At 41.1% G+C, this 12,097-nt stretch overlaps 1 long non-coding RNA gene across 1 annotated transcript in view; it reads left to right on the forward strand.

Moving 5' to 3' along the window:
• Nucleotides 1-12,097, forward strand: part of LOC132594063 (uncharacterized) — a 310,572-nt gene that overhangs the window by 70,895 nt on the left and 227,580 nt on the right. Inside the window, exon 2 of the long non-coding RNA XR_009560177.1 lies at nucleotides 2,324-2,385. This is a non-coding gene — a long non-coding RNA (uncharacterized lncRNA). The remainder of the gene's footprint in view (nucleotides 1-2,323; nucleotides 2,386-12,097) is intronic.

Here is a 12,097-nt window from a genome sequence, read left to right on the forward strand (position 1 = left end):
TAATAGCAAACAACAGTGTCTGTGTCTGTGCACACGCACCTTATGCTTCAGTTTCTAGCTGAGATGTTTCCCCAAGAGAGAACTAAAAAGCATGAATGTACTACAAATGAACTGTCACAGGATGCAAAGAAAATGGCTGGGGAGATCCCACTTGTGGCACCAATAGAGGGGCAGCACCGATTCTTTTTTAGACTCCTGTGCTATACCCAGGAAAGTAGAGATGGGGAAAGGAACACACTATATGGCATTTAGAGAAGTTAAGTGACTTAGTCCTGGAGCAAACTCAAGCCTAAAGAGGAAAGCCATTTAGGAAACAATAACAAAGGCAAATAAACCTTAATTAAGATTTTGAAATTCAAACCCAACATAGCATGTCCTTAGTTCAATAACCGTGGTTATTCCAATAGCTTTAGTAATGGTTGGTTAAAGGATATTAAACAGGTTCTGTCTGTTTGTTTTTAGAGGTTTTCAAAGAGTGGTCTGGGGAAGGTTGGGGTTCCCTGAGACCTTTTCAGGAGGTCAGTGGGGTCCCTCTCTTTTCAACTACCTATCTCTGTGAGGTCAAATGTTCATTTACTTCAACTAGAATGACTTACACAATGGACTGAATGCAGAAACAGATATGACAATCCAGCCGTCTTCTATTAAATGAGACATTAAAGAGATTTGAAAAAATGTAAAACAATACCACATCTCTCACTCTTCTTTTTAAATAAAGGTTGTTATTTAAGTTAACATGTAATGGGTTTATTATTTTTAAATGAATCAATAAATTAAATTTTTTAATCTATTTTATTTTTAATACATTAAATATTAGCAGATACATCCCCCATAAACGAAACCTCATGAGAGTCCTCATTTATTTTTTTATTTTTTTTTTTTTAAATAAATTTATTTTATTTATTTATTTTTGGCTGCATTGGGTCTTCGTTGCTGCGCACGGGCTTTCTCTAGTTGCGGCGAGCGGGGGCTACTCTTCATTGCTGTGCGGGGGCTTCTCATTCTGGTGGCTTCTCTTGTTGCAGGGCACAGGCTCTAGGCTCCCGGGCTTCAGTCATTGCGGCATGAGGGCTCAGTAGTTGTGGCACACGGGCTTAGTTGCTCCGCGGCATGTGGAATCTTCCCAGACCAGGGCTTGAACCCGTGTCCCCTGCATTGGCAGGCGAATTCTCAACCACTGCGCCACCAGGGAAGTCCCCTCATTTATTTTTAAGAATGTAGAATTTTCATGAGACCAAAAAAAAAAAAAAAATGGAAAACCACAATCCCAGAGGGAAGTCTGGTGTGATGGGTTTTCCAAAATTATTTAAACGATAACAACAAGCAACCACACTTTTGTGTGAACCAGTAGTTCCAAAATAATGTCATCACCTTGACAGGGCAGGGGTCGTGGAATAATGAGAGTAAATAATTGCAGGGTTTTATTCATCCATCTTTTTTTCTTCTCTGACTGGATAATTTCAAATGACTTACCTTTGAATTCACAGACTCTTAAGCTTGCTCTCTTTGTATTCTTTAGTTCCAGAATTTATTTGGTTCTTTTTTATGATTTCTGCTGAAGGAGCAGTCACCTTCTCTATTCTTTGACGACTGGCTTCAGGAGAAAAATAGTTTCACCAGTCTGGCTAAGGCTTCTGAGGCTCTCGATGGAATCACCCGCTCTACATCTGTTGCCCTCTTGGGAGTGAATTACTAAAATTGTGTGCCTTCTCTGAATTCTAGAAAGCCAGGCCAGATGCTTGAGAGCCCCCCATTTGTTTTCCCTGGGGGTGGTGCCCTAACTGTGCCTTTTTCCAGTCCTGCAGTCAGGTTGACTTTATGCACGTGCTCACAAGCCATCTGCAAAAACTTGCATTCATAATCCACCAGCGCATGCTCAGGGAGCCCGCCGTGTGGGTGGTGGGGAAGAGGATTCGGGTGAGTGAGGCAGACAGAGCTTCAAGGGCATCCATGGGCCAGCTGGGGGGACCTGTAAGCAAGGTGTCCCAAGTGGCTTATGGGGCATCTTCCTGATGGAGTTTGTCATAGGACTCAAAGTCCTTTGAGTTCTGTGTCTTGGTTACTGTGCTCCTAGCTTCTCTCAGTCCCTTGGTGGTGCTGATCACCTTAGTGTTCTGGTTTGGGTGAGAAAGAAGGGTGCCTCTTGGGCAGCATCTCACATAGCCAGGGAAGCAAGGCACTCACTACACTGTTACTTTCCCATGTAGGAGAAATTGCTGGGGGCCAGGAAATTGCTCTTGGCACTGAGATGTGCCCCCTTGGGGGAGGACTGATATGGATAAATTGAAACTGTTCTCACTTTCTTCAATGCATTTATTTTCAGGGTTTTTTTTGATTTGGTGGTGTGCTGAAACTTCTCCGCTGGACTCCTTGACTCCTACAAAGGTAGGGGTGGATGTTAAAATCAGTGTTCTATTTGAGGATGGCTTTTTTTAAAAAACAATTCCTGTCATCTTGTGGATGTCAATCCTTGGGATTTATATTTTGAATAAGCATTCTCAGTTGCTGGTTAGGACAAAGCAAGTTGGGGAAACTTGTAGATGGAAGGAATGTTCTGGATAATTTCTCAAATCGGTCCTAGAACCTATAGAGACTTTTCATACAGTGAACAAATTGGATTGAGTGGAAGGGTCAGGTTTCTTATAGGGCTTAGTGGATCAGATTGAGTTGAGAAAGCAGAGATTTTATGGATATTTGCTTGAAAATGTGGAAAGTGTGTGGAAGACCCAAAAAGGCTTGAGTTAAAAAAAAAAAAAGGTTCAGATGAATTTCAACTAATACATGCTTGTCTATAAATGGATGTTGGACAAAAGTATCACTGGCATGAAAATGTCCATGAAATTGAAGTGGGATTGTAAATGGAGATTGGGAAGATCTGTAAGTCCTGGCATATCAAAAGTGCACCTGTTCTGTAGATGGGCGGCATCACTGAAAGTCATTACTCCTTTCCCTTTGATAGATGAATGAAAGTGTTTGCTTTTTTGTATTATGGTGTGTGTGTACTGTTATGATGAGAGTGTAGCTATGGAGAGGAGAAACCAGAGGGCACTAGCTGTAGTGGTGGTACGGTTTGGACAGCAGAGAGAGGATGGTTATTGCAAAGTGGAGAAGGGCAGATGGATGAAAGTTTTAAAAGTTTTGCAGAGCCTTACTTCCTGTGAGGTAGGTTTGAGATGCTGCTTTTAGCCCTTCTCTCTCCAAGCTGCTGGCATATATTGGGCTATCAAATGTCCACTGAGTTGCTGTAAATAGACCCTATCTGTCCTTAGCTCATCATTGGAATGGCCTTAGGGAAAATGTGCCACTAGAGGGTGTAGGAGAGCATGTGTCATCACAGAATTAAGTTCTATATATCACATTAGTACAAGGGCAGATCTATAAGAACACCAACTTTATGCAAAGGCAGCATGAGTATTGAAACATCTTGTTTTTAAAACAGTGTGACTGGCTGTCAATGAACAAGGCTAAATGATATACAGCTCACAGACTGTTCCTCTTTCTTTGTGATGAAAAGGACTGCAAAATAAGATTTTAAGTATTTACAGTCATCTAATAAAATGCTTCATTAGTATTTATGAGGTACTTCCTTAACTAGATAAATTATAATATTAATCAAAATCAAGACTACTCCTTGGAGTTCTTCCAATAACCCAGATCATAGACAAAGCTTTTCAGGTATTTCTTAATTCATTAATTCTCAGCTAAGTTGTTTATCTCACTCTTTCTACATGTACAAGAATGCTGCTATTTGACAGGAAGTCAAACAATTCCAATATGAATTGCTGTTTGCTGGTTTATTAGCTACATCATGACGACTTAAGATATTGTTAATATTAAATACAATTCTTTCTAAGTGAATATGCATGAATGCAATTTTATTATGTTATGATTTCCTCTCTGTTCTGTGATTGAGACCCTGTAGGAAGCAAATTCGTACATCAGAGTTAATTCTTTGCACATCCTCTTTTCTCAACCTTTTCCCCTTCACCAACTGTCCCTTTCTCAGTAGGGTAGGGGTTGAGGCATAGTGTTCTATGGAACGGAGACAGACCACGGTGGAATTTAATGGGTCAGGGACTTAGAAACATAAAGGCATCTTTATCTTAGAATCATCTGTATTAGACCCTGGAAGAATCTCAGTAATGATCTAGGTTGTTTTAACATTTTGAAGCCCAGTCTGATAACATGTAGAATGAGTTAATATTCCACAAGTGTTTTGAGACAGAGCGCAATAATCACTATATGAAGGAATTTTTATTTTGTTTTGTATTAACCCTAAGTTATTTGTTTCAGCAAAGTTGGTTTTGAGTCTAATGGAATCTCAAACAATATTTATAATTGACACTCAAATTTTATATTGTCCCACTCCAAAAGCACTGTTAAAGCTCACAAGTGTAGAGAAAAAAGTAAAAAAAAAAAAAAGTTAAACAATATGACCTGCCATGATAAGAATCCTGTTCTAAAAAGGCTAGTGACATCGTGGAACTTTACCTGAGCCCTGTTCTCCTGGAAAACAGGAACAGTCAAGAAATCTCCCCCCATCCTTTTTGTGTTTCTGGACATTGTTTATTACAGAGATCCACTCTTACCCATATGATTTAAACAAGAAGTTATCTTCAAATTTTATGTATCTATAACAAGGCTAGTTATAGACCCTTTAAATTCCCATCCTTTGTCTCATAAATGATTAGTTGAAGTTAAATGGTCCCCACTTAAATGGTCCTTGATCAACTGTCCAGTCATGCAACACACTCATCACTCCCTTACATCCAATTCTTTCTAGCCTTCTTGTCTTAAAAGAGTGCCCAGCATTTGCTTTAATCAAGTATGGTGAGGCACACAGACATGTAACTTACTGTCATTGCAAGAAGTTTTTTATACTTACAGCTCCTTAGAAACAGGAAACAAAAAGCATGATATGCCATGCAGGGCCATGCAGAGAAGCCCCAGGGTCAATCAGGAGGCAGAGTGAGTGAACAAGAGACTTTATAGTGATTTCTGCAAGAAGGAATGGGTGGAGTAGGTAAACAGGTTTAGAGTTGGCTAGTATGAATAATTTTGGCATGCTCTGGGGCATGGAGGCTGTTCTTAGTTGTCTGGTACTTGGCCCTGGGGTAGGTGGCCCAGAGTATAAGTCCTATGAGGGGAGCCTGATGAAGGAGGTGGTTGGGACATGGGTTTATTGACCTACAGCAAATAAACTGCCAGATATTTCTCCAGCAAAGATGGGTTTATTGGGGATTAACAGAGAATTGCTATTTGTGTCTGCAACCATGGTGAGCCATGTGCAAGTCCCTGCATGGCAAGGGAAGGATAGCTCTTTTACAGAGGGAAAAAGAAAGTTGGGAGGGTTATAGTAAAGAAAGAGTCCATGTTTTTTTAATTGGCTGAGTCCTTGCTGGGAAGGAAGAGGGGTCTTTCTTCTCCTCCTTGGGGTCTGCTATTGTTGCAGGGCATGAGATCTCCCCCTTCTGGTCCCCTGACTATATTTGGTTGAGGTTTCTGTTTATTAATTTTTTTTTTTATATTTACCCCTTTTGATCAAGACCTTTCCCTGAAAGCACTGTTGATCAAGAGTCAGGTTTTCTGGTTTCAGCAGCTTCTGTCCCTCAGTGCCAGGAAGGACCTTTCCTAAGTGTAGTGTCTCACATCAGAGAAAAAGTACACAGATTGTAAACCTATTGAGGTCACATTTGAGTAAAAGAGGGGGTAGGAGGGAGAACTCTTGAGCACTTTTAATCTAAAGTCCATATCTTATCAAGGTCATAGGCATTAGAGGTTATCTAAAGTGTTATGTCATCATCAAAGGTTTGGCAACAAACTTCCAACATGCCTGGTCTGGATATCTTGGGAAAGCTGTCTCATCAGATATCATCTGTTTCAATTCCAGGAAATCTTTATTTTCAGGTCACTAGGTGATTTGCAGGTCCAGTCAGGGTTCTCTGCTTTCTTCAGGTGTGTCACATGAATCCAAAAGTCTATTCTTTGAAGTTTGGTGGGATAAGGATTGGTTAGCAGTACCTGATAGGGGCCTCTCCAGTAAGGCTGAGCAGGGTTCTTCTGGAGGTGTCCTTTCCACCAGACAAAATCTCCAGGTTTACAAGGTATGATGCTTAAGGTCTTTGTCCCCCGAGAGCATGCTGTGAAAAGATAGCTCCACCAAAACATGGTTATTTTTAATAGAAGCAATTAGGCCTTTGCAGTATTGGAGTATCTCTCCTTTTGTCAGTTGTGGGTGAAAAGAAGCAGGAACCAAATGCATTAGGTGTCCTGTGACGATCTCGAAGGGTGAGAGGAGAGTTGGATTTCCACAAGGAATGGATCTGAGATTTAGAAGGAACAACAGAAATGCTTTTGGCCAGGGTACTTGGAGGACCTCTACAAATCTTGCCAATTGAGTCTTAATAATGCTGTTAGTGCGTTCAACTAAACCAGAGGATTGAGGGAGGGTGTAAACACGGTACAAGTGTTGTAAAACTGGCCAAACAGCACAAACTTGTTGAAACACGTGGCCAGTAAAATGGGTTCCTCAATAACTTTGAAGTTTGAGAGGCGTTCCCCAGGTGGGGATAATCTTTTCCAAAAGGACATTAGCCACAAAAGAGGCAGTAGCCTATCTGCAAAGAAAGGTTCTTGAGCCCAGTGTGAAAACATATGAACTGTGACTGTAACATGTTTATCCATTAGATGGAGGAGGAAGTTGTATGACATTCACTTAACCAGAACTCAAATGGTCAGTTAGGCAGTTTGAAATATTTGGGAGCATGTGAAGAGGCTTCCCTGGGTTGTACTTCAGACAAGTGGGACAAGTGAGGTAGGCACTTTTTGTAGGTTTGCTAATTTTTCCCCACGAATATTAACTCATGAATGAGTTAGTAGACCATGGTTTCATGCATGTACAGTGGCGAGGAGTGGGAATTTTAGAGTCTCCAGTAAGACTGAGTTATTTGGTCCAAACGAGAGCTTTCTCTTTTTATCAAACCAACTGTTGTTGAATTTCCAATCTTGTTTTTCCTTTTCTGAAGCCAATTGTTGGGCTTCTCTAGCCAGTTTTTCTAAATTATCATTTGGGGAAATATCCCTTTGGACCATGACAGAGGTTTGGCTGCTGTTGGCCCCTTGAAGGGCAGCATTCCTTGTGGAAATAGCAGCAACATGATCTCTCTAAACTTCCAGAGAGAAGTTGAGAATGCCCCGTAATCTTAATAATAGCTCAAGTGGCAGGTAAAAGTATTGCACGCTATAATTGCTAAACATAGGGGCCATTTAAAATTTTATTTCTGCTGAAAGTAAGAAAATCATGTTGCTCCCACAGCATCCCCAAATCATGAGCTCCTTCAAAAGCACGTATACTAACAATGTAAATACTGGCAGTTTAGCACACCCAGCACAGTATTTGCCATTGCCACATTTTAAATAGGAACCGTCAGAGAACCATGAGAAGTCAGTGTTACCCAGAGGACTTTCTTGTAGATACCAGGTGGCGTCAGCATGTGGTCTGTCAGTGTTAAGTAGTCGTGAGGGACTTTGTTCATGATGGAGGAAAGAGTAGTAGCGTTAAGGTTACTACGGTGTAAAAGAGTTATGTGAGGACCAGTTTACCAAGGGACTGCATGGTAGATGAGGCAGCTGGAGAAATGTTGAGTGTGTTGAGAATTCAGAAGATCTTCTACTGTATGAGGGACACAGCTGGTTAAAGGGGATCCCATGATCACTTTCTTGGTGGCCTTAAGCAAAAGGGCAGTGGTTAAGGGCATGGTATCCCCATGCCACAGGGTCCAGTTGCTGGCTATGAGTTGATGGTGGTTTCTGTGTTTGGGGTGAATACCCCAAAAGCATTCCCTTCCTTTTCGGATATAAACGGGGAAGAATGGGATCTGATCATTGGACTGCCCAACGGCAGGTGGGTTCATCAAACTCTCCTTTGAGGCCTTAAAAGCTATGTCATTCAGTTCTTCCCATAAAATTGGGTTGGGATTGTTATTGATGAGTAAAACATACAGAGGTTTGGCTGTAAGAGAGAAATTTGGGATCCAGTTTTCAGTAATGACCAATTAGCCCAAGAAAACCTCACAGCTGGTGCTTAGTTTTGGGTTTGGGGAAGCCTAGGACACCATGAAGCTTATCTGGATCTAAGAGTAGGCCTTGTTCTGGTTTCAGATATCCTAAATATTGAATCTGGGTTTGGGCAAACTTCAGTTTTTCTTTGGCGAGCTTTATGTCCCTCTAAGGCTAAAGCTTTAGCAAGTGGATACTCTCTTCCCGTGAGAAGGCTTGAGAAGGAGAGCAAAGAAGCAAATCATCCACATATTGCAGCAAAATAGAACCTCTAGGGAACTTTATATCATCCAGATCAGCCTGTAGGATTTACAAGAAATAAGAAGGCCTCTCAGTAAAACCCTGAGGCTTTACTATCCAGGTGAATTATTTTTCTTCCCAAGTGAAAGCAAAAACATATTGGGTAGCTTCATCAACTGAAATACTAAAGAATGTACTGCATAAATCAATTACAGTAAAGAATTTACTTTTGGTGGGAATGAATGTTAGTAACTTGTGAGGGTTAGGAACAACAGTGTGTCATGGGATAACAATGTTGTTTATTGCTCAGAGGTCCTGGACACACCTCCATCCTTTGCCCTTAGATTCTCACTGGTAAAATACGAATGTTACAGGGACTTGTATAAAGGATGGTGAGGCCTTGAGTCTTGTAATCTATTATGGGTTTTATGCCATAAAGAGCTTCTTTACTTATAGGGTATTGATTAATTGTGGGAAGAGGTGAGGGGTCTACTTGAATCTTGATGGGAGACGTGCTGTGAATTTTGCCAATATCGGTTGTAGATTTTGCTCATAAGGAAGGTGATAGCTGATTCAGTAGGGACACATGATAGCTTTTCAAGAATCAGCTCTAGTACTGTCAGAGATGAAACAAACGAAAGATATCAAAGGGACATTTATTCACCTGGCTGGTTACTTTGACTATTATCAAATTCTCGAATTATTTTCACCTTCCATAATTCTCTAAGTCTCAGCCTAATCAATGGGTAGGAGCATAGGAACTAAGGAGAAAAGGGTGTGTATCTATCAAAGGGTCTAGAAAGAAGGGAAAACATTCAGAGGCAGGAACCTCTTGAGGTCCGTTAGAGAGCCCCACTATTTGAGCTGTTTTGGTACTCTGAGGCAGGGGCTGCTTTATAGTAGTGGGGTCAGGCACTGAAAGCATGACTCCAGGTCCATTAGGACTGGAAGAGATTCATCCCCTCTGGAGAAATGTTCCTCCGAGCTGATTAAGAGGGAGGATTGGGAAGAGCCCCTGTTGTTCCTGGAGCCCCATCATTGAGAATTGGGAGGATGTTGGGAAAGCTAGTTAGAGGGCTGGAGGTACCTGAAGCACTTGAATTTGTAACAATCTCTTTTCTAATTTCCTGGCTCTTTGCAATAATAGCAGAAACTAGGAGGGTTTTACTTTCATTTAGGAGCCTTTAGTCACTGGAGTTGAAGTATAAGATTAAGAATTTTAGCCATCTTCCTTTGAGGTGATTCATCAAGAGTGTGAGAAAGCTGGTTTGCTACATTAACTCTGCAGTGGACAGTTTCCCATTCCATCCTGGTCCTTTTTTTTTTTTTTTTTTTTTTTTACTAGAAGGGAAAGTTCTTGTTTCAGCCCGTTAATAAACATAGAGTTAAAAGCTGCCTGGATAAATGAACATCTGAAGGAAGACCAGAATTTACTTTACAAACTGAGGTCAATTGTAATACTCATGAACAGGTCTATCAGATTTGTGTGTGCAAGCCTGAATTTTTTTTTCTAGTCAACAGACTTTGGAAAAGCCCTAGGAATTGATCAGCGAAGTCGTCTGGTGATCGGTGAAGCCTGATCATATGAGGTAGTGGGCTGGTCCTCTGGTTGTAATTCTAGGGACCCTTCAGTATTTACCCAATTAATGGTTTTCATTCAATTGCTGGCCCTGTCCTTCACGGACAAGCATACGAACTAGCTGAGAAACAAGCTTGATGAGTTTGAATGATTATATTATTAAATTCCTCAGCAAATCTTTGAGGACCTTTTGTTACTTTGGGAAAACCTTTGAGTGGCTCACAGTTCAGCTTTATCCAGAGAATATAAGAAATGAAAGGAATTCGCTTTTGGATCCTCAGAAAGCTAATTTTAAAGGTACAGTTTCTGATAAATTCAGAGGAAAAAGGAGTGGGGAGAGTTTGGGAGAACAGGGGGAGTTTAGCAAGAGAATTAGCGTGGGGGGAATTGAGGGTACAGTGGAGGCATGTGCAGCACAGAAGGGAAGAAGGAAGGTGGCACTGCAGGCAGGGTGCGAGACAAGTCGAGGAGGAAGAGGCTGAGCCCTCAGGAGCCATTTTATCTTTAATTATTTGTTTGCCTCAGTTCATCTTAACATCTTATTTTGCGGAGAGACAATTTTGGCCCCTGATAACATTTGGAAGCCTCGAAACACTAATCAAAGTAAGCATTCCACTCAGTGCTGGAAAATTTTGAGCAATTGTAGTCCAGTTTGAGTTTAAGAAAATTAAGTTGGAAGATTTCAAAAGTTCTCCATAATGACCATTGATATGTTAAATTGCCTTTGGACAGGTCAGGTGGGTCCATTTAGTTAGAAATGTGCATGAGGAAGGACTGCAGTTCTTAAACATAAAATCAGCCAGAGTCCCTGTGTGTGTGTGTGTTGGGGGGGGGGCTCTTAAAATATTTAGATAGCTGGGATCATATTTTTAAGCGGTTTTTCTCCAGCGTCAAAGAATAATTTTCAAATAGCTTATAGATCAAGCAGTTCAATTCAAACAGCTTTCAACTCAAGCAGCCCACAAGCTAACACCAGCCAGTTCTTAGGAAATAGGTTGGTCCGAGAGGAACCAGGCTAAAGGCTTCTCAGCCAGTATCTGGATAACAGCCCCTATTCCAAAGGAATGGACAGAAAGGTGAAAAACTAGCACAGTTTCAGTGAAACAGCCCTTGTTCCTGAAGAAATGGCTGATGGCTTCTCAGACAACTTTGGTTAAAACGCTGATCTCAAAAGCAAGACCAACGTGTCAAATGAGTACTTGGTTACAGAGCAAAGCCCTAACCAGCAAGAACAAAACCTTAAAATAGAGCCCAAATAAAGGGGAGAGCTTCAAATGCAAAGAGGGCGTGAGCTCAGATCAAGGAAAAAAACATACCTTCAAATTCCATGACTGATGAGAAAAGCAGTGAGCACAGTAGGCTCAGTTGTGGGTACCACACTTGTTTGCTCACCAGCCCCAGAGCCTTCGAGGGTCTTCTCTGCTCTACGTTGGTTGGTTTGCATATGAAAGGCATTCACTCTCTAGCAGGCAAATGGTTTACTATCTCTAGGAACTGGCTAGCCCTAGTTGGGCCAGTCTCTGCAAGATCAGCAAGTCCTCAAGATAACAAAGCATCAGAAATGCAGAATAGGAAGATATGATCAATAAAATTGTTTACTCCTCCCTATAAAAGAAAAACCCTTTTCTGTCTGACCTTTGAGATCCTTGCAGATGTTATGGCCAGAGCATTCTCCCTATTGCTATAATCCTCTTTTCCTTATTAGAATACTTTTTGTGAATAAAATCTCTCCTTACCTGTGTCCAGATGTTCTTATTTGATACCAGAAAAACTAACCATTGAGTTTAGCTTAGTCACTTTTCAGCAAGTTGGGGTGGTGATGGTGGATTGTAGAAGATAGGCTGAATGCAGGCCTGTAAGGGACTGAGCCTGTTGCATTGTGCTTTTTCCTAGGAAAAAAATCTTTCATTTTCAACAGTTTTATCAGAGTCAGTGTCTGAGTCTCCTATTGCTGCTGTAATAAATTACCACAAACTCTCATTTTTTAACAAAATAAATTTATTGTCATACAATTACGAAAGTCAGAAGTCCAAAGTTAGTCTCACTGGGCCGAAGTCAAGGTACCAGCAGGGCTGGTTCCTTCTGGATGCTCTAGGGAGACTCTGTTTCTTAACATTTTCCAGTTTCTAGAGGCTGCTTTCATTCCTTGGCTTGTAGCCACCTTCCCTCTTCAAAGCCAGCAACAGCCAGTTGTGTGTTTCTTGTAATATATCACTTTCA

This window comes from Globicephala melas, chromosome 19, assembly GCF_963455315.2.
Source record: "Globicephala melas chromosome 19, mGloMel1.2, whole genome shotgun sequence".
Taxonomy (NCBI): Eukaryota; Metazoa; Chordata; class Mammalia; order Artiodactyla; family Delphinidae; genus Globicephala; species Globicephala melas.